This window comes from Phoxinus phoxinus, assembly GCF_949152265.1.
Source record: "Phoxinus phoxinus genome assembly, chromosome: 2".
Taxonomy (NCBI): Eukaryota; Metazoa; Chordata; class Actinopteri; order Cypriniformes; family Leuciscidae; genus Phoxinus; species Phoxinus phoxinus.
This window is the reverse complement of record NC_136877.1, coordinates 37,363,210-37,383,402: the sequence shown is the minus strand read 5'-3', so window position 1 is coordinate 37,383,402 and position 20,193 is coordinate 37,363,210. Positions and strand designations below refer to the sequence as shown.

The following is a 20,193-nucleotide window of genomic DNA, read 5'->3' as shown; positions in this document are numbered from 1 at the left end:
GGTTACAAGTGCTCTGTTTGCTAGCAAGTAATCTGGCGTACTAGTTTTCCTTTACTTTTATTTTACATCCCTATCAAAGTAGAGATGAAAAATGGTGCCTCTTTTAATGTCTTTGAGATCTGGATCTCCCTGAAGGTGATGAATAGACATAAATTATGAAATCGTAATTCATATCTACTATGCCCCCAGACATTCATTCGTAGTTTAATTCAAACTATAGGCTGTCGCAACCTTAGCAGATTGGGACATTACCCTGCCCCTAAAATCCATTGTTTGAGCCTTTGCTCTCTGCCTCTCTTGCTTGACATGTCTGACTTCTCATTTCTGCAGTGTGATAGATGGATGACTTTTGACCACAAATGTGTGTCGGCTGACCTCTTGCAGAAGTAAATGACACCCAATTATTCCAATCACAAGAAACTGAGGGAACAAGGAAAGCGTGGCCCCTTGTTGTTGAATGCTGGGCTACAAAAGGCCTCCTGACAGTCAAATGGGAAAACAATAACATGGCCGGTCTCTACGTGCTGCTGTAGTGTTTTAAAAAGCTATATGCTGTTAAGACACTTACAAAAAGAGAAAGATTCATCTGATTAAATATGAACACAAATTATAGTCTACATTTAAAGGGTCATTTTTGGACTGACAGTGAGATGTAAGCCTATATAGTGGTTAATTATTAGAAAACATCAGGTTGTGATATTCTGGCTTCTTATGAAGCCCTCTAGGAATTACTTTGAGTGCAGTGACACGTATCATGCTTCCCTTCTGAGCTGATGGTCAGTGATGGAGCGATCCATTGTTTCTTTATTATTCGGAGGCCTAGAGTGTGTCCGTGTTCTACGGCACAGTGCATACGGGGTCAGCTGTGACTGGAAACCATCCTGGAGTGTGGGCCTTGTGTTGCTAAGTTAATTAAAATTCATTTTTGATTGGGAATTAAGCAGGCCCATCTATTTACTGCTGGGGCTCACATACAGCCAGTTCAAAAACACAGCACAGTAATTAACCCTACCTAATCAGATAGCATAGAGCCGAGTTGGGCTCCCATTTATCCTGGGGCAAACAATCAGTGGATGGTGGAGTCAGGGAGAGGTTGAACACGAGCCTCTCCTATATTTCATAATGGTTAAGCTGATTATAAACCAATATCAGACATGGTACTTTTCTCTAACTGCGTTCAATGGAAAGTCCTGCTTGGAGGAAAGATTCGGAGAGGCTTGTCGTGATGATATCTGGATAAATGAGATAAATGAAGCACATGATAGATGGTGCTTGCTTACATCGTCTTAAATGAATTCAAATACCAGTTGAAAGTTGTCCTCATTTTCTTTCATTTGATGGACAGCACTCACGATTTTTATTTCATGTGTGAGAATGATGCTTTATTGCAGATAATTATCTTATAATTGTAAATTGTTTCCCTGGATGTTTTTTTTCCTCCTGTCTTTCTGGGCACATCCTCTGCGTTCTGGCAGTGAGTTCGGTTTAATTTTGTGTTGTATAATGGATGCAGTAACTTTTTTACTATTACAATGCAATATTTGTAATGTTCCACAGGACCACATCAGGTTGAAGCAGTGGACAATAGTTGTTTGTTTACTCTTCTGACAGTTTATGTAGCCCCTCCTAGTGGTTGCATAATGCATGTTCACTTTTAAGTGAACAAGCCAGAGCCTTTTTTCAGCTCTCCTTCCTGTTACAACAATGTATTACATATAAACCAAGAAACTGCCTGTGACCTTAGAGAGCCTTACCACTTGAATATGCTCCTCAATGTTTGATTGCACGAAACGGCAATTTGCAGTCCACCTACTCATTCCAAATGGGACTAGTCAAAAATAGCTTAGGTGTCATTTGGGGGCAAAGAATCCTCTTCCCAAACATTTAATCCAACTTTAATCCCAGTCATTAAGAATTAGACATGCAGAGCTGTCCGGCCGTGCCTCTAAATTACAATCAAACGGTTACCAATTACACAAATTATTGATGGTAGATTCTCTTTTCAACTGCAAATTAAGGCTATTAAGAAAGGCTCCTTTTTAATGCAAAAGTGACTAATTAACCAACGGATGGGAAATCTGCAGCCCAGATATCAAAAAAGTGCTCGGCGCACATTGCAGAAACACAAGGGAACCAATTAGTTTAATTATCAAAACAGCTAATTAAAATTGCACAGTTCCTAATTAGTTCTTTGCTTTTGCCTCTAATTGACAGTATGGAGATAAATGGGCTGCCGATGAAGAGAGAGAGAGAGAGGGAGAGAGAGAGAGAAAAGGGGAGAGGAGAAAAACAGGAGAAACTTGTGCAGAATATTTATGCTGACTTTATCTCCGTCTGTGTGGCAGCCCTTGAAAGTGGAAAATTAATGACCTTAATTCCCAAACTGTTTTCCCTCTAACGGTGCTCCCCTCCATGCTCCCGGTACACTCGCCTTTGTATGGGGTTTGCCACCCTGCCAACTACTGGAATAGGGAAAAGGAGGACTTGGGGGTGGGAAAGAGCCACCGATTCTCCTCCTAATGTGACAGCTCCCACCTAACAATAGAGCGAGATGAAAGAGTGGAGCAGATGTAACCACTGGGAGCGTGGCATCATGGGACTGCAACTTTGTCGCACTTTTTTTAAAGGGCTTCTGCCATCTTTTCCGAGCGCTAATTTGTCCCATAAAAAGAGAAGTCTGCTGGGCTGCAGATAAAAGACATTTGGTGGAGGAAAATGTGCTTTTATTGAATGTTCAAATGCCAGATGAATAATTGCTCTCCAAAATGTATTTATTTTCAGATTAATTTTCCCATTGAGTGACCAATGAGAGTGCTGTACCTACATTACTGTGTTTTATAGGAAAGGCTTCCTGCTGTGGGTACAGTACCTTCTCTTTTAAGGTAGTTGAAGCTAAAAAGCAACGATGGATCCCGCTACACGAAATTGCTTCCCGGGCAATCTTGAATGACAGCCATTTGATTTTGAAGACAGTGTTTAGAGCGTGCCAGACACACCGGTCCTGTGCTCTGGTAAGGCCCAGACCTGGCTGGCTGTAATCCTGCCTATATATCCCCTCACATGTCACTGTCGCAACAACCCCCTTCACATTAGGAGATAAGCATCTACTAATCAGTTTACTCAGGGGTCTGTGTTAAAATGTAAATTACATTAATGCTCAAATTATGCATTATCGTAGTCAGTGATGCCTGGCCCATAGCCTGCATAATGTTCCCATCATTTGGATACAATCTTTTTAGGTTTGTTGTTAACCCTCAGGGGTCTGAGGTGTTTTCTGGGTCCTGGAGGTGTTCTGACATGCTCTAACATTTGTGCTTATTTCTGTTACTTGTGACATTTTCAAGACTAAAGTATTATTACACTGCATTCAGCACAAACTCTGCTACAATAATATGTCAGCAGCATGTATGTAAAAGTTTGTAGTTTTGAGATAATAACATTTATGCGTGGTTTGTGAAAATGACCAAAAAAAAAGTCACTGAAATAATGTCATGAAAGACAAACTAATTATTTCGTCGCAAGGCTTTTGAAAATTGTATCACGTAGCCTAGAATATTTGCTCCAAAACTATGTGAAAATCATCCTGAATACTCATTCAGATAAGACAATATATTGATTTAAAATTTGTATGACATGTTTTGTGTAAGAAAGCTTTATGCGAGGAGGCGTTAACCACCATGAATATTGAGTGTTTCACACCTGAGAGAGACAAAGAGCCTCCCATAATGGCCCTATTAGGAGCTCTCAGGCACTATCATTACATTACCTTGCACAAAGAATGAGGAGATTTAAAAAAAAAATGGCTTTTTGATTGTTTGAATTTATTTACAACACAACATCATCCAAAGATACACAACAAATGGCAAAAAGCACATTATTTAACACACTGAACTAAAGACAGAGACTTAACCAGTCACACACCTTTCCTTTCCTGAAACATAGTGCATAGCCTACCTGTCATTTCCAAGGTGTTTGATTTTTCACTTTACCTCCTCATGCTCATGTTGAAGTCAGCAGGACGGGTAGCTACCTAAAAAATATATATATATATAAAAAAGCTGTGAGCATGCTGATATCAAGAAGAAACCATGGGCTGCATGATTGTGGGAATACATTTTAGATTTCTGGTGATTTTTTTTTTTTAAATTTACAAAATACACACACACATATATATATATATATATATATATATATATATATATATATATATATATATATATATATATATATATATATACATATATATATATTTGTTGTGCCTTGTAGGCATATACCTGCACTGCAAAAAATGATTTTCTTACTTAGTATTTTTGTTTTGTTTCCAGTCCAAATATCTAAAAATTATTAAATCAAGAAGCATTTACTAGAGAAGTAAAATGACATAAGAAATTCTATTTTGTTTTAAGATAAAAAATAAAGTAATTTAAGTAATTTTTGCTTAAAACGAGCAAAATTATCTGCCAATGGGGTAAGCAAAAAAATCTGAATTCGAATAGAAAACAAGAAAAAAAAATCTTAATTCAAATGGAAACCAAGAATTTTTTGCTTACCCCATTGGCAGATAATTTTGCTCGTTTTAAGCAAAAATTACTTAAATTACTTTCTTTTTATCTTAAAACAAAATAGAATTTCTTATGTCATTTTACTTCTCTAGTAAACACTTCTTGGTTTAAGAATTTTTAGATATTTGGACTGGAAACAAAAACAAAAATACTAACTAAGAAAGTATTTTTTGCAGCAGGGCTGAATCAAATAATAAGAACAGTATAGCAGGCATAGTTAAAAAGGAACACTTCAGTAACACTACACTAGAGAAAAACATATTGATTATCATATGTTACTTCAAATGTTTACATCGATATGACGTTATGAAATGAGATTGGAGTAAAATCATGGTTTGCTTTTCAAACGCACGTCGCGCGACTGCGTTTTCAAACTCTCACAGCGCGTGCAGGGGACATTCACTGAAGCATCGAGCAACAGTTCAATGGCAATATGAAGTTTATGCAACAATAACACTAACTAATATAATTCAGGAGTATTTCTTACCTTAAAATCGTTCGTCTTCAAATCGCGATCTTCTTCTTCAGATGTAAACCCAATAATCTCACAGCATGTCTTCCAAACTCGACGACTGAAGAGGACTGATAAAGTTTGCCGCTTTGTTGTTGAGGTAATGGGGGCGTTCGCGCGACACATGGACGATTTGCATCTCTATATGTTTTGCGCGTGTGGGTGTGGTCACATTAAAACTAATGAGGAAGGGTTAGAGAAACTGAATATCTTGTTGGTTTTATACAAATTACTTAAACAGAGAATATTTGTTTTCGTTTTGAATCAGATAATTTAAAACTACACACTTAAATGATTATAAATATATAGAGCTCACAAATGTGTGACAAGTATTCGCTGAGTTTTTTAAATGTTTAGAGACGTGCTCAAGAAAAAAAAGTTCACGAGACGGAGAGGCAGAAAGCACACCCTGTTTAATTTCTTTATTTTACAAAAGCACAACGTTTTGTTTTGATTGTAAGTGGACACATACAAAAGTAGACATCTCACAGATTCTTTTTTCATTTTTATTAAGTCTGTATGACCACAAATGACGGAGTATTTTAAGTTTATTCAGCTGCTATGTGAAAAAAAACGCGCAAATCACGCCGGCGTGATTGCCGACCCCAGGGGGTTAATGCACACTGATTTGCCCCCGGTCTGGTCAGCATCAAGTGTGATACATCAGTCGGCTAGCATGTGGGACATCATAAGAGAGTCACCATTTCTGAATTAGAAAGAGAGGAGGTTTTTAGCGGAGCGGCTCTAAAAGGTTACGATAATAACATGTTGGTTTCTTTTGCCTAGCACTCATCCATGGAGAAAGACATTTCTGCTCTTTGCATTAATATTTCGGGCGCTGGCGGTTGGAAAATTGCATAGGTATTAATTTACTTGTAATCCCAGTGAGTCAAAGTGGATTGCCTGAAGAGCTTTTAGGAACAACATTCGAAATGTGATTTATCTGTCCTCTTCCTGGCCATTTCGAAATTGCACCCTGAAGAGACCCTCGTGTTGCAGAAGCTCTTTTTGCCCAGAGGAACCTGCTGCCCATGACTAACAAAGACGCACGTTCTTGGCTAATTGATTGTCTTCTGTTTTATTTATGGAAAGGCGGTAATTAGTGGCCAGCATAATGTACGCCCTTCATTAGCACACGGGTACCACTATGGATTTCACTGCTTTGTTTTAGATGTGCACACCATTAGGAGCAAACAAAAGATGAGAATTTATTAGCTTGGGCTCTTGTAAATATCCCTGAAACGTCTGTGTGCCTTTAAGGGAGAGCGCAAGGCCTGTAAAACTTCTCTCAGCGCTTGCTCAGTGATTCCATTCGCGAGACGGAATATGTTAAGGAAAAAGCGGTATAAATTTAATTTTAATTGTTTTGTACACACGCCAGTGAAAAGGAACTGATTGGACACAGTTCACAGACAGTATATTAATATGTTATTTTCATATGTTAATTGGTTTGCATAATCTTTCCCCGTGCCTGGTTTCAGAGTACCTGGCACCGAGAAGGGGCCTAGAGAGAGAAAAAGGATGACTCCAATTTACATAAAATCAGACTCTCCGAACATTAAATAATAATGCGTCTGCAAGCCGAAGGTGTGTTCAGTTAGCAGAAAGCACATTTCTATAATTTATACGCCAGCTGTTTCGATGCATGTGCCTCCCTGCCTGCATTTAATGAAATCTTGTTACTGGAGAATTGACTGGGTCTGAATTGAGATTTTAATCCCATTGACGTTGTGACATGGAAATGCACACTGGTGGGAACTTTTAATGGAGGATCTTGTAATCAGAAGACACTTGTATTCAGCTCCCTTACAATAATGAATCTCATCAAATGCTCCGGGCCGGGCCGTGTGCGAGGGGCTCAAATTTCAAGGTTTTTGACCATCCCCATTCGAGACATTCCTTGGGGAGAGTGTGATTACTCAAGTTTAGCAGTTTATTGCCTCATCTTTCAATAGCCACTGAAGCACAAAATTCTCATCTAGGTTACTCGTTTTCTTCTTCCTTTACTTGAAGAGCAGGCCAATATAGACTGCAGAACAGCTGGTGACATCTACCTTGTGGATTGCTATTGTGATGAACACTTTTGATGTTCAACTTATATTTGCATTATCATCATCAGGCGGTGTAGATATATTTTACATATTTATTATGCAGCTCTCCGAAATACTTGATTCTAGTCAATTGTGTAATTTAGAGGTCAGATATTTATAATTACTGGTAACGCTGTAGGCCTATATCTCTTTTTTTTGGTCTGATATACAGAGTTTTCATTGACGACAATGAATATTATATTGTAATATTATACAGTATATCTGGCTGCTAAAGGCCACAATTCACCTTAAATAAACCGCGTAACTACATTGGATCCTTTAAAGTTTAAACTGTTGGTAAAACCTCATAACTCCACCCCGCCTCTATCTCAATAAAGTGTTTATATAGGCAAGTTTTATGTACAGTATTTGAGGAGCGGAGACTCTTATTCTAGCATTTTTCATGGAGTCATAGCCGATACTACCTTAAATAATGATTGATTGATTGATTGATTGATTGATTGATTAATTAATTAATTAATTAATTAAATACATTTTGGCTAAATTGCAGAAAAAACTGCTACAGTAAACTTTATATCATGTAAGTTGATGAAAACGAAATGCGATGCACTTACTGCTTCAGAAAAAAAACACACATTCGCTGGTCAAAAACTTACTTAGACTTGATTTAGAGCTTGATTTTGGTAAAATGTTAATAATTACACATTCAAGTATACGACTATATATAAAGCCACAATATCAACATTGACAACACAGTGTTTAATTATTAAAAAAATGAAGTGTTCCCTATTTCCATTTAAAATTTTGCATTTAAAAATATATTTTGCTCATATTACAATATGAGGTAAATCCAGCACTGCTTCTGATGTTTATTCTTGTTTGTTTCGTGTTATAACTAGAAGGAAGAGATGATCGATTCACATGCTGCTTGAACTGAGGCGCTACAGCGATCTGTCACAACACATTAAAGAGCAATTAAAGTCAAAAAATGGTATTTATTGTTTCTTACAAAATTACAATTTGAAGATTTCATACCAAAAGTAACTTGCTCTGCTTTGTCTGTCTGTGCGTTGACAGTGTCTTTTTGCTCCGCGATGTATTTTTTCACTGTGTGAGAACATGTGTGGCGTGAGAGCGCCATGGCTTGTCCAACGTAGCAACAGTAACTAAGGGGGACGGGTCTTTGCGAAGGATCAATTGAGCAATCAGATTTCGGAGAACGACACTTGTGCCATCATGCATCTCATTTATATATTTCTGACATGACCTCAGAAGACTTCAGTATTAATATTGTTGCAGTGATTGTCTTGTTGCTTGGCTGGTTAATGAAAAATCAGCCAGTCATTATTGCATTATATATATATATATAATGCAATAATGACTGGCTGATTTTTATCATAGCCTATATATATATATATATATATATATATATATATATATATATATTCTGAGTGATACAGGACTGATTTATTTTGCAATAATGACCAGAGGTTTGTCTCAAGCGATCACAAGCACTTGCTCACCCAACATTGTATTGCATAGCTGTTCGCTCCACCATGATTCCATGGATGTCAAAGAAAGTTCTCGCAAGACTTTCTGAGGGCGGTCCATCAGCCTTGCGTTGCTGTGTGGAGATCATGCAGGGACACCGGGGTTGTAGTAGAGGACGGATTTGTCCATGTTCCTCCTGGAGGTCTACTGCAGATCAATCACTGCAGAGCTGCTCCCACTGGGACTCTCAGTAACATCCACTGATTGCTTTCTGTGGTGGAGGCTGTTAAGTGGGAGCCGCATGATGGGCTCATGGACAACACTTAACGATCAATCAGCAAGGTCCAGACCTATTTCCAACTGCATACAGAGGCCGTCCTACACACCACACACATTCAGTTGGAGAACCATTCAGGTGGTCAGAAGTGTTTAAGAATCACCAGGAAGAGAGCCTCTATCAGCGGTGGAGTGGAGAGTGAGGGAGTGTTGTAGTGGACAAGGACGCGCTATTTGTATTCAGTTTGGTGAATGTTTGGTCATTATTTATAATAGGGGAGATTTGAAAGTTGATATTTTGTTTTGAATGGTGTTTGAGAGCATGACCTTCAAAGAGTCAGTGTACGTTTCAGCTGGCACTTGATGAGAAGAGCTTGTCTTTGGGATTGGCAGGCATTCTGTTGTTTCCCTACCAATTTAAATACACCAGACAAACAAAGCTCTGCAAAAAAGCAAAATGCATTTACCCGAGCAGAAATACTTTATGCGCTGCTTGTGCGATAGAATTTACCACAAAACGTAATGAACCGTAGCAACCAGTACCATGTCTTCTAGAACGTTGTTGCGTTGTGCAGTACTTCTGCAATTGTTGAGAACAGTCAAATGCGATGCGGTCAAATCTGTACCATAGGCCTTACTTTAAATGTATCGTAAGTGCCTCCATAGAGCAGATGAAGCTCTAATGGCAAGAGGGCTACTTGAAGTTTTCCCATTGATTAAGGATTCCATTGACTTAATGAACCTTGTGCCTTCTATCAGACAAGCAGCCAATAAGTTCTAATCTCACAAACAGATGTCAGGCACAGACTAGCTATAAATGAATTGATCTGCTCATCTTCCACAAATGGGAAAATGGCAAAGTATTGATATGACTCCCAGCATGGTGATGGATCAGGGGTGGTGTTAAAACATGATCCATTGACCAGGAAGTGATTGCACAAATCAAACAGCAGTGCTAATTTTCTAGAAGCCTTAAAAGGGATGTGAGATGAAGCGATGGGAAGATTTTCTTTTCTTTTACTGCAAATATAGTTTTTTTGAGGATTGTTATTCTGGATGGGAAAGCGATGCAGAATATGACATGTTTTGTATTCCCCTGATTCAAAAAAAAAATCGGAAAGAATGTCTGTTAGATGATGAAACCTAATAAGCATCAGCAAAAAGATGTGTGAATCTTTTTAACATGACTGTTTCTATGTTGCTGAGAGAAAATATATGAGTCTGTCCTTTTTGTGCATTTCTGTGCCCTGAAACCAGACGCGTTTTTGAGTTATTAAGATTATAGTTATTAGACTTGGCTTGCTTGGATTCCTATGAAATCTTGGGAAGATTTATACAACCTCCTGCTGTATTTTCTCTCAGTCACGGCAAGAAGATCAAGTTTTGAATTAGAACAACTGCTTATTTAATAGAAACTGAAACAATCTCTTCCCCCGCTAATCTTTCTCGATTTGGTTGTCAGAAATGTTAATCTTTCCTGTGGCCTGCAATAATGAGCCTGCTTTATTGGTCAAAGGCCATAATCATTTGAGCTCTTGCTTTATAAACTCATTTCTGGAGACTGACATTGTGATAGAGGCACGAATAATAAATCATAAACGGGTCCTCCTAGAAGATTGTATTGTAAATGTCAAACCACACAGGAAATTGTAATTAAAGAAAGGAAATTGCCTCAAAGAACCACCTGATTTTGAAACGAGCTAAGCATGGAATTTTGTAAGCATTTAATTATGGTTCAATTTGCCAAGACTGTTATTTTTTTCCTCTCTTTGTTCATCTTTCTCTTTTGGACTTATTATTCTTTCCTCTTCTTCACAGTCACTCAGCGTGAGTTGCTGAAAAGAGGATCAGGAAGAGAGCTTAATTCTCTATGCTTTCATTCTCAACCAGAGTGATTATTTCATAAAATATTTTGTTCTGTCATTATCCAGTGCTTGAGAACCAAAGGGAGCACATTTAGCTGCACACCTTCAATATTTAGATGACTTCTTCTTTTTTTTTTTTAAATCACATAGTTATATCTGAAATTTGTATACACAAATTATCGATATTTTTTATTGAAAGCACAGAATGAGAAACAGCAATAAAACTTTTTTTTTAATAAAGAATCAGTCTTAGCATTAGCATTGATACATGGCTCTCTAGAATACTTGATTCTGATTGGTCAGTCACACCATCTAGTAATCAGTTATTTTAATCAGTCTCCATGGCAACGCTGTATATCAGACCACTCTTCTGTGTAACTAAAAGTGCCGCTACATTTATAACTCTAGTATCACACCGCAATCTCGCTCTTGCCATTGTGCATCTCAATGATCAACTGTAGTAAAAATGGACTCCTGGGATTTCAGTATTAATATTACTGTAATATTGTTATTTGCCTTATTGCAATGCTCAAAGTTTTATACATTGTGACGGACTGGAAAAAATATAAAATAATAGGCTAATATAATAATAATGTAAAATTTTATTTATAATACCTCTTCTATTTAATGTCCACATATTAATTTATATGAATTAATTCATTAATTCATTTATATGGTGATCAGCCATGTAATAAATAGGATACAGTAATGTACTGTCAGTCCAGTTGGCACTATGAAAACAGTGCTTGATTTGTGTAGCAGCTTTAATGTCATGACTTTGGGGACAGGACTATCTGTTGGTCAAAAGTTATTTGCCATTACTTTTGCAATTCCGTTTAGTGCCTCTAGTGGCGCAGACAGTGCACACTTCACCAACTATAGACTTCAGTCATCTGACATATCAGAAGACCTCATTCGCACATGTTGTGGTGGAGGGAGGGGTGTGACAGATAGCAGTGAGTGTGTCTGAGAGAAAAGATCTGGTCTTGAAGTGGCTATCTACCCACACTCCTTAGCCCTGTGCAGCGATGTCAACCAGCCCCTCTGCTAGTCAGCCTGAGTGAGAGGAACAACAGAAATTTCAACTGAGAAGATCAATTATAGATAGAAGGAAATGAATGGGAAAAGTAATTTAATAAATTATTGAGTTGATGTCTTATATCATCTACAAAAGCAAATGAAAAATTAGATTGTGTATTTGGATGAAACTGGATTTTTAAAAGGGCTCAGAAAACATATTTAATTAGAAAAAGAAAAAAAAAGATGGTGATTGGTATGGTTACACGAGGAGGAAAATGAATAGGTGGAAGAGAGATAGTGAGACATGTGCCCAAGAGAGAAAGAGAGAGAGAGAGAGAGAGAGAGAGAGAGCGAGAAAGACGTCGTGGACAGGAACACCAGAAAGTCAGACTGCAGTTTAGACAAGAGTGTGAAGTGAATTTATTTCTTTTTCAACTCCTGAGGCAGGACATTGCAAATGAGTTAGCATTTGCCATAAATTCTTAGATCACCATGTATTCTGTTTCAAATCTCATAGATACAGAAATGCAGTGGCTATAAACATATAAACACCAGCCGTAGCAGAAAAATAGCCTCAGTTAATGTCAACGTGACTTCATTTTCTGTTTTCTACGTACTGTCCCCAACCCAAACACATGTATCTAAACATAAAAGAGGACACTCTGATTTACCCATCAGCCCTAGGAAAAAGTAAACAGCAAAAGTAATTAAAAGGGAGTAACTTGAAAGTTGAAAGTGAATTTCTCCTCTGTTTGAACCAGCGCATGAGTTATAGTGCAGATGAGGGAGGAGAGGGGAAGTAAGGAAGACTAATTATGCGTTCTTCTGAGTGGCTTCTTTGGGACAAGGCGGTGTAGTACGAGGAATGCAAATTGCGACTGTTTCTAGGTGAGGTGCGCCACAGTCACAATTCGTGTTGGGACCCACAGTGTTCTCAACAAGGCCTTTGTGTTCCCATTCCCAAGAGACCAGCTCAACGAACGGTATTATCGGCATTGCCATGTTTAAGCAGAAAAAAATGTCACTATTTATAAGATGAAAGGCTATCTTCAGGGAATGAAAGAATTTTTTTTTTTTTCAGTTAATTGGTGTTCTGAGATGCTTTTCTTGTCGCCAGCTCCCTTGCGGTTTTGATATTAGTGTATTTACTGGATTTGCAGTTAGTTTCTGGAGCATTATGTCTCAAGGTGATGTATTTGTCAGTGTTTTGACCTCACAGTTGATTCAATGAATGGAAAGTTCAAGTGTCCTATTCAGGCAGAGTTTCAACAATGGAGCATATACTGATTTCGCATTGACGTCAACTATAAGACCCTGTTGTTACCGTACATGCTATAGTGAAAATGACTGATGCTGCAGGACTTATTAAAAGTTATTTCAACCATTTGATCCAGGCAATCAAGTTATTTTCTCTAGAATTCAACTGCATTAGTTCCTAGAATACAGTAATCAGAGGCTCAGTACAAATGCAAGACCAGACCGCTTCTTGGACATGAGAACAATCTTGTAATTGTGAAATGCTACTCAAGTATCAATCAATGATTAAAGAAAGAAAAAACCATGATGAATAAAAGCAACTCAGAGACCTTAATCAAACAAAGAAGTCGAGTTGAATTCCAAACAGCCCTTCAAAGTGAAGCAGCATTTAGATATAGATTTGCACAAGAACAATCTATAGCGCCGCTTTGTTGTTTTTCTATCACGAGACTCAAAAGGGGAAGAAAATCTATTAACTTCTGATTAAAATGTACTCAGTCGCGTCAGAAATACTTGTGATTCAAGTGTGAATAGATTGTCGCTGCCGTTAGATATGAGTTTACGCAGGTGTTGGCCACAGTCAGTGCTTGTGTGGGTGTCTTCAGGCGGGCCTGGAGTTGAAATGGTGATAATATAAAAATGCGTGAATCCGCTAATGAGACCCTCTTAATATTCTGCAAATCTAAGCATCATATTATCATAAACGTGCTCACAATTTAGTCAACTCCGTTGAGCGGCTGTGCTAGGAAATAAATTGTCCCATTCTTTACGGCTAAATATTTGAAAGCACATGGATCCCTGCCACTGCCGTCAACCTTTTAAAAGCTTGGTGATTGGCACATGAATAGAAAGTGCCTCTTTTGAGCAAACGTACAAGTTCCTGCCAGTGTTGTGAATGGAGCTCTATATTTTACCGTATACCAACAAGATCTCTAATTGCATTCCCGATCAGGCTAATTGAGTTGGATTCCAGTGCAAAGTCACAGTCAGAAAGGCTTTCTAAAAAAAAAAAAGATGCCTATACGGATGTACTTCAGATGGGCGAGTGAGGGGATTGATGCCAACGTCCTTTGTTCTGACATCTGTTAGCGACATCTGATGATTGGTTGGAATGCGGTGTTACTGGATATATTTTTCCACAGCCAGAGCTAAAATTGAGCTGTGTTTCAGGGTCAGCACCACCATTGTGTCCGTCCATTAGAGGTCACATCTTTTGTCATCTGATTGTGTGTGTGAGTGAATAAGGATCATTACATTAGATCATAAGTTGCTGAAATACAGCCGCCTTAACCTTAGAGTAGCTCTCGCTCCTTCACCGCTGTAATTGAATAACTTACCCACACAAAAAACTCTGCTCATCCTTTTCGCCTTCCATGCAGCAACACAGAAAGGGGAAAAAAAGTCTGCTCTGTAACTACCTGGGAAAGCAACCCATCAACAGCTGTTAGAGCTGACTTGAAGGTTAAATATTAGGAAGGAATCCAATTTCTCTTGTCTATTCAGCTCAGCGGTGTGTTAGATTGCAGCTGGAGTGTGCTTAGCGAGTATGGGGATATGAAGTGGGCTAATCAATCCCCTCTGCCTCATTCTCAAATTCCTCTCATATCAGGTCCCTGCCCCCCAGGCAGGCCTTCTGCTTTCCGAAAGCCAATTCCACACGAAATAAGAACTGTGACCTGCAGCTAGAGGGTGAAGTTGAGTTTTCCCTTCATGATTAATCTCTTCTTGGGTGGCTTTCAGGAAAAAAAAAAACTGGGGGAGCGAGAGGGTGGACGTTGGGGGGATATAGTGTAAGAATAAGACAACATGCAAGTTGCTTTGCAACAAGCCCAACGATGTTTCTTTTTTTTTCTTCTTCTTAAGAACTTTGTATGGCCGAGCAGGCTTATGTAGTCGGGAGCTGCTTGTTTTGATAGGGCTTCATATTGACATTGAGAAAATGAAGTAACAGATGCCACGATTAGACCTGCCACTACTATTATTGTCGCCTGAACGGGGTAACACTAATGTGCTTTTTAACAGCTCCTATTTTTTTTCCCAAGGACTTCACATGGCTTGGTGTGATGAAGTGATATATGTGTTATCAACTAACAGGTCTGTGGCAATCGTGTACAGATGTACAAGGCAAGCCGTGTTACTTAGCAACTCTTTATTTTATTCTCATGGATTTGAATGTATGTGTTAATGAATTCATTTTCAAACTATGTTTTTCACATTGATTTTTATTAAAAAAATCTCTTTAGATTCTTTAGAATTAGTGTATGGATTATGATAGCTCACAATTAGATAAAAGCAGCTATAAAATCACAAAAAGACATCAAGACAAGCAGAGTGCAGAGTCTTCAGCGTAAGGCAGTATAACCTTAAAGTGCCAATGTAGCATTTTATAGCATATAATGACATCTTTCACTGAAATTGGACCTGTCAAGCACTCATCCATCCAGTTGGATTCTACCTAATGGCCGTTGGTTAGAGTTCAGAAAAAATGGTTAAAGTACCACACACCAGCCTCGAGTGTCTAGAAAGGCTTCAGAAATTATGGCTTTTGTTTAGAGATGGAACTCTGAAGGATGTGCGGTGTTAAGCAGTTGAATGTTTAAATGGCACTAGCCAAAAAAGGGTTACAAATTTGAACCAGGCTCAGGGATTATATTCTGGAAACATATTGTTGTGCATAATATTTTTTTGAAGCATCTCTAAACCTTCAGCTTTGCACTTCTCTGAAAGTTCCAGCCCGTGATCTCTTCCTCTCATTCTGACTGATCTCACATCCCCCAGGGCCCTCAGATAGACCCCAAAAATGTACTCACCGGGACGCTAAATGGCCTCTGGAACCATGTGCATTTTTAATGTCTTAATGATGATCCCATGCTCAGTGTACAAGTGTTACACATACATCTAGTAAATTTTTTAGCATCTAAAACGCTCACTTTGAAAAACAGCCCATTTGCTCGCTACCCCCCACCAAACAAATTGGTGGAGAACAACAAAGTTCAATCTATGTTTGAATATTTCTGTGTTCCTCATCTGCGGCGGGCACTTACAGGAGTGCGTTTTTACATCCCGGATATGGTAGAGGTCCACGAGGGACGAGAGGAAAGTGGATTTCAACCAGATGGGGGAATCGGCTGCATCCAGCTTTGAGCACCTCTGAGTCAGGCTAAACAGTGGGCACAGTCATCCACACACCGGGCCAAATGGAAGAGTGAAGTAGCAAACACCATGGAGCTACTTAGAGGAGGAGGACTGCAGTGCTGTAAACATGTTCCTCTCATTGGTGTGTGGTCTTAGACACTCATTAAAAATGGAGTGGGGGGACTTGTTGGGGAGCCATTTGTACATTTGCTCTCATGTAAGAGATTTGTTTATAATATGCAGCATTATGGAATTATCGTGTTAGGCGGCCTGGGCCGACTTGATGTCATTTGTGGTCTCTGGAATTTATAGAGTTATTTCCGTAATAAGTGCAAGATGTACGAAGCCTTGAAGGGCAAAGTGCCTTCCTAAGTCTAAGGACCATCAAAATAAAGTGTTAGCAGATATTAAGCAAACAGTCTACTAATACTCTAATAAGAGTTAGTTGACATGTACAGTAGTTGCTCATAGTTCGTATAATGTGTAAAGTGGACCATCGGAATAAAGTGTTACCACTTTTTATGTGTTATTCTCAACTTCTGCATATTCTTTTTTTCATATTATTCTTTTTAGGGGTGTAACGGTACACAAAGTCATGCTTCGGTACGGGTTCGGTACAGCAGGGGGTAGAAAACTAAATTAAACTAAAAACTTTTTTTATTAAACTGTGTTTAAAATTAAACTTGTGTTTTTTTTACAAATGTGTATGTGTTTAAATATTATTTTTTATAATTAGAAATTTCTAAAGGATTAAAAAAATCTATCTTAGCTAATGCTGTAAACTAAATGGGGAATCCTTAATTACACATTACTATAATATTAAAGGTTACAGTAAACAACAGAGCCTAAATTATTAAAATCAGTTGCTATATATTTTTAGATATAATAAACGCCACTAAAAAAAACATGTTCTGTAAATTGCACATAAGGCAGGTTTTGCATTAACTTCTAAATCTAATTAAAAAAGTTAATTTTCTACTCCAATTCATTTTTGAAATATAATCATTTACACAGTGGCTGCCATAAGTTGTTTTCATGACCAATTTATTTAAACATACACTAAATAATCAAGACATTACTAACAGGTAAAGTAAATATATTGAATAGGCTAATATTAATAATATATAGTGCATATACGGAATGCTTCTCTAAAGTTCATTTCTCTAGTAAACTAACCTTCTGTCGACACTTAATGCCTGAGGTAAATGTAATGCTACGTGAGATATTGTTCTCAAGCTGTTTTATTTATATCTTTTCGCAGTTGAAACACTGGTTGAGAGATGTAAAGATATCGATCGAGTGTCTCTTCTTACTCGGCACTTTTTACTGTTGGCAAAGAGAGTTTCATTATACCACGCACGCCCCCTTCTAGATTGGAGTGTGGATCGCCTGTGAATGAATGTATTCATCGTGCGACTGCATGCACCGAACCGTGATGTCTGTACCGTACATAGACATGTACCGTTACACCCCTAACACTGTATATATACAATAATATAGATATATACAGTATACATAATATAATATATGTATAATTCCTAAAAAAAAAAAAACTTGATGACCATGGAGAAATGTGGGTCCCATAGCCAAACCAGTTGAGAACCACTGCAGCAGAACATGTAACATTGTTGTTGTTTTTTGGAGCAGTGTCATAGTGATGTTCTGACTCATTGAGTTATACACAAGTTTGACATTTTCTGATCACGTTCCCTCCTCTCCTCCTCCCCATCATTTGTGGTTCTCTGTCCTGTCAATGAAAGTATAGTAAAAGGCCCATAAAAAATACTGTCAAAGTGCAGCCTAATCTGGACAGCTTTATTTAGATTTGAAGCATGATGTCATAAGACTGACCAGGGTCACCGGACCTCTAGAGACCTCCACAGCAGACGTCCATGTATGTGCAAACATGCAGGATGTGCCTAGTCTACGACACACTGCAGCACTCACACAGACCTTATCTCTGACAGCTAGGCCCCTGGAGCTCCACCATATTGATGAATAAAATAGTACCTTTTCCCAATTAGATTTCCCAGTGTTGGCACGAAAATGTACTGGCTGGAGAGGGGGAGTTAAAAGTGGCCTGGATGTTTGACGGTCTGCAAAGACAGCATAAAAGTTCTTCTGGCTCTTAATGACGGGGCTGGGGATGATGATGATGTTGAAGACTGACACTTTGTCAGAGGCTTTTATGGGCGCAGGGTGAAAGTGCACAGAGACGGTTCCGCCATCACTTCTCACCTCATTGTCCTCCGTGAGTAATGTACGGAGGAAGAGGAGTGCGATGAAGATGAAGGGCGGAGAGTGGGGAGAGCAGATGCTTCTGTACACAGTGGCGGTCGTCTCAGTGCGAGAGCTGAACTGCACTTAGGCCCCATTTGCTTTTAAGGATGTCTGACAGGACGGCAGCCACGTATGATCAAACTCCCCCCACCCCCAATGTTCAGTTGTGACAGTTCGCTGGGAGAAGGCCTTAATGCACTGTCACCGGCGTTCTCCACTCAGCTGCCTTGATTTACCTCCCCCATCTGTCCTATTCAGGCAAGACAGGACAGAGAGCAGGACTAATGCTCTGGACCGGTTCAGTATGGGTCATTCTTTAGTTTTGTACACATCTAGCACATTGGCATTACAAATTCACATTAATCAGACTTTTTACATTGCTGCCATTTTAATTAAAGTAATTATTATTTACTCACCCTCATGTGGTTCCAAAACTCTTTTTAGATTTTTGAGTGACTTTACCGTTCCAAAATTTGGGGTCAGTACAATTAGTTTTTAAAGAAATTAAATTACCGTAAACAATTCAGTTAATCAAAAGGAACAATAAATACATTACATTTATAACATTACGAAATATTTCTATTTAAAATAAATGCTGTTCTTTTGAACCTTGTATTCCACTAGGAGTTCAGCGAAAAGCCAACTTAAAAAAATTCTAAGAACTTTACCATCTAGTTCAGGATTGTTGTCGGTCATTCTGATGTCAACAAATAGGCTACAAGCCTGTTTCAAAAGTTACAGCTGCTTTATTAAACAAAGATAAGAATGTATTTAAGTACTGCAAATGTAAAACTGTTCTTAAAGGATAGCAAAATATGATTTTAAATAAAGGTAATTGATGACACAATGTTCTTTTTTTCCCTTTTAGACAGGACTTTCATTATTTAAGTTTAAATAATGTTTATGTATATTTAATAAATATACAATATTATTACATACATTTCTTTCTGTATGTATATATTTTATTATTTAACAAACATGTAGGCCAATGTTATACACGTACAAATTCATAATTTATATATTATATTTATATTATATTTCGCTGCGTGTCATCCGCACCAATTGTACAAAAAGCAACTGTAACAAATTATTTAGCCTTTGTTGCTTCAAAGAAATTCAAATTGAGAGATTTATCCTGAAAGGATTTGTGCATTTGCCTGCTATCGTTATGAAGTTTAATGAATGTTTGTATTTAATAAATATACAATATGATTACATACTCATTTATTTCTGTATGTATATATTTAATTGTTTAACAAACATGTACACTCATTCATTTATACACATATAAATTAATAATTTCAAGTTTTTGTTGTATTATGTCTATGATTTTCGTTACTTGATTTATATTTGATAAACCTGTTTTAATCAAATAATATAACATAATTATTAATAGAAGTATTTTATTTAAATAAGTACTAACCTTTTATATTGATATAATATCTTATTGGCCTGGCTAAAAGCGGCATCCACCTCCGACTTCCGGTTATTAGCGGCAGCTGACGTCAGGTTTTATTGGCATGTACTGTCAGCTGCCAGTGGTAGCTACTTCCTGCTGCCAGCTGCCGATTTTTCGCTGAACACCCTCTCTTGTATTCATCAAAGAAAAAGTATCCTACAGTAGTTTCCACAAAAATATTAAGCAGCACAGTGGTTTACAACATAATAAGAAACGTTTCTTGAGCACCAAATCAGCATATTGTTAAGGCCTCATCATGCTTCTGCGTCAAATCCATGGCGTAGCT

General features: G+C 38.0%; 1 long non-coding RNA gene across 1 annotated transcript in view; it reads left to right on the top strand.

Moving 5' to 3' along the window:
* Positions 1 to 20,193, top strand: part of LOC306988470 — a 148,961-nt gene that overhangs the window by 70,829 nt on the left and 57,939 nt on the right. The gene's annotated exons all lie outside the window — the stretch shown is intronic.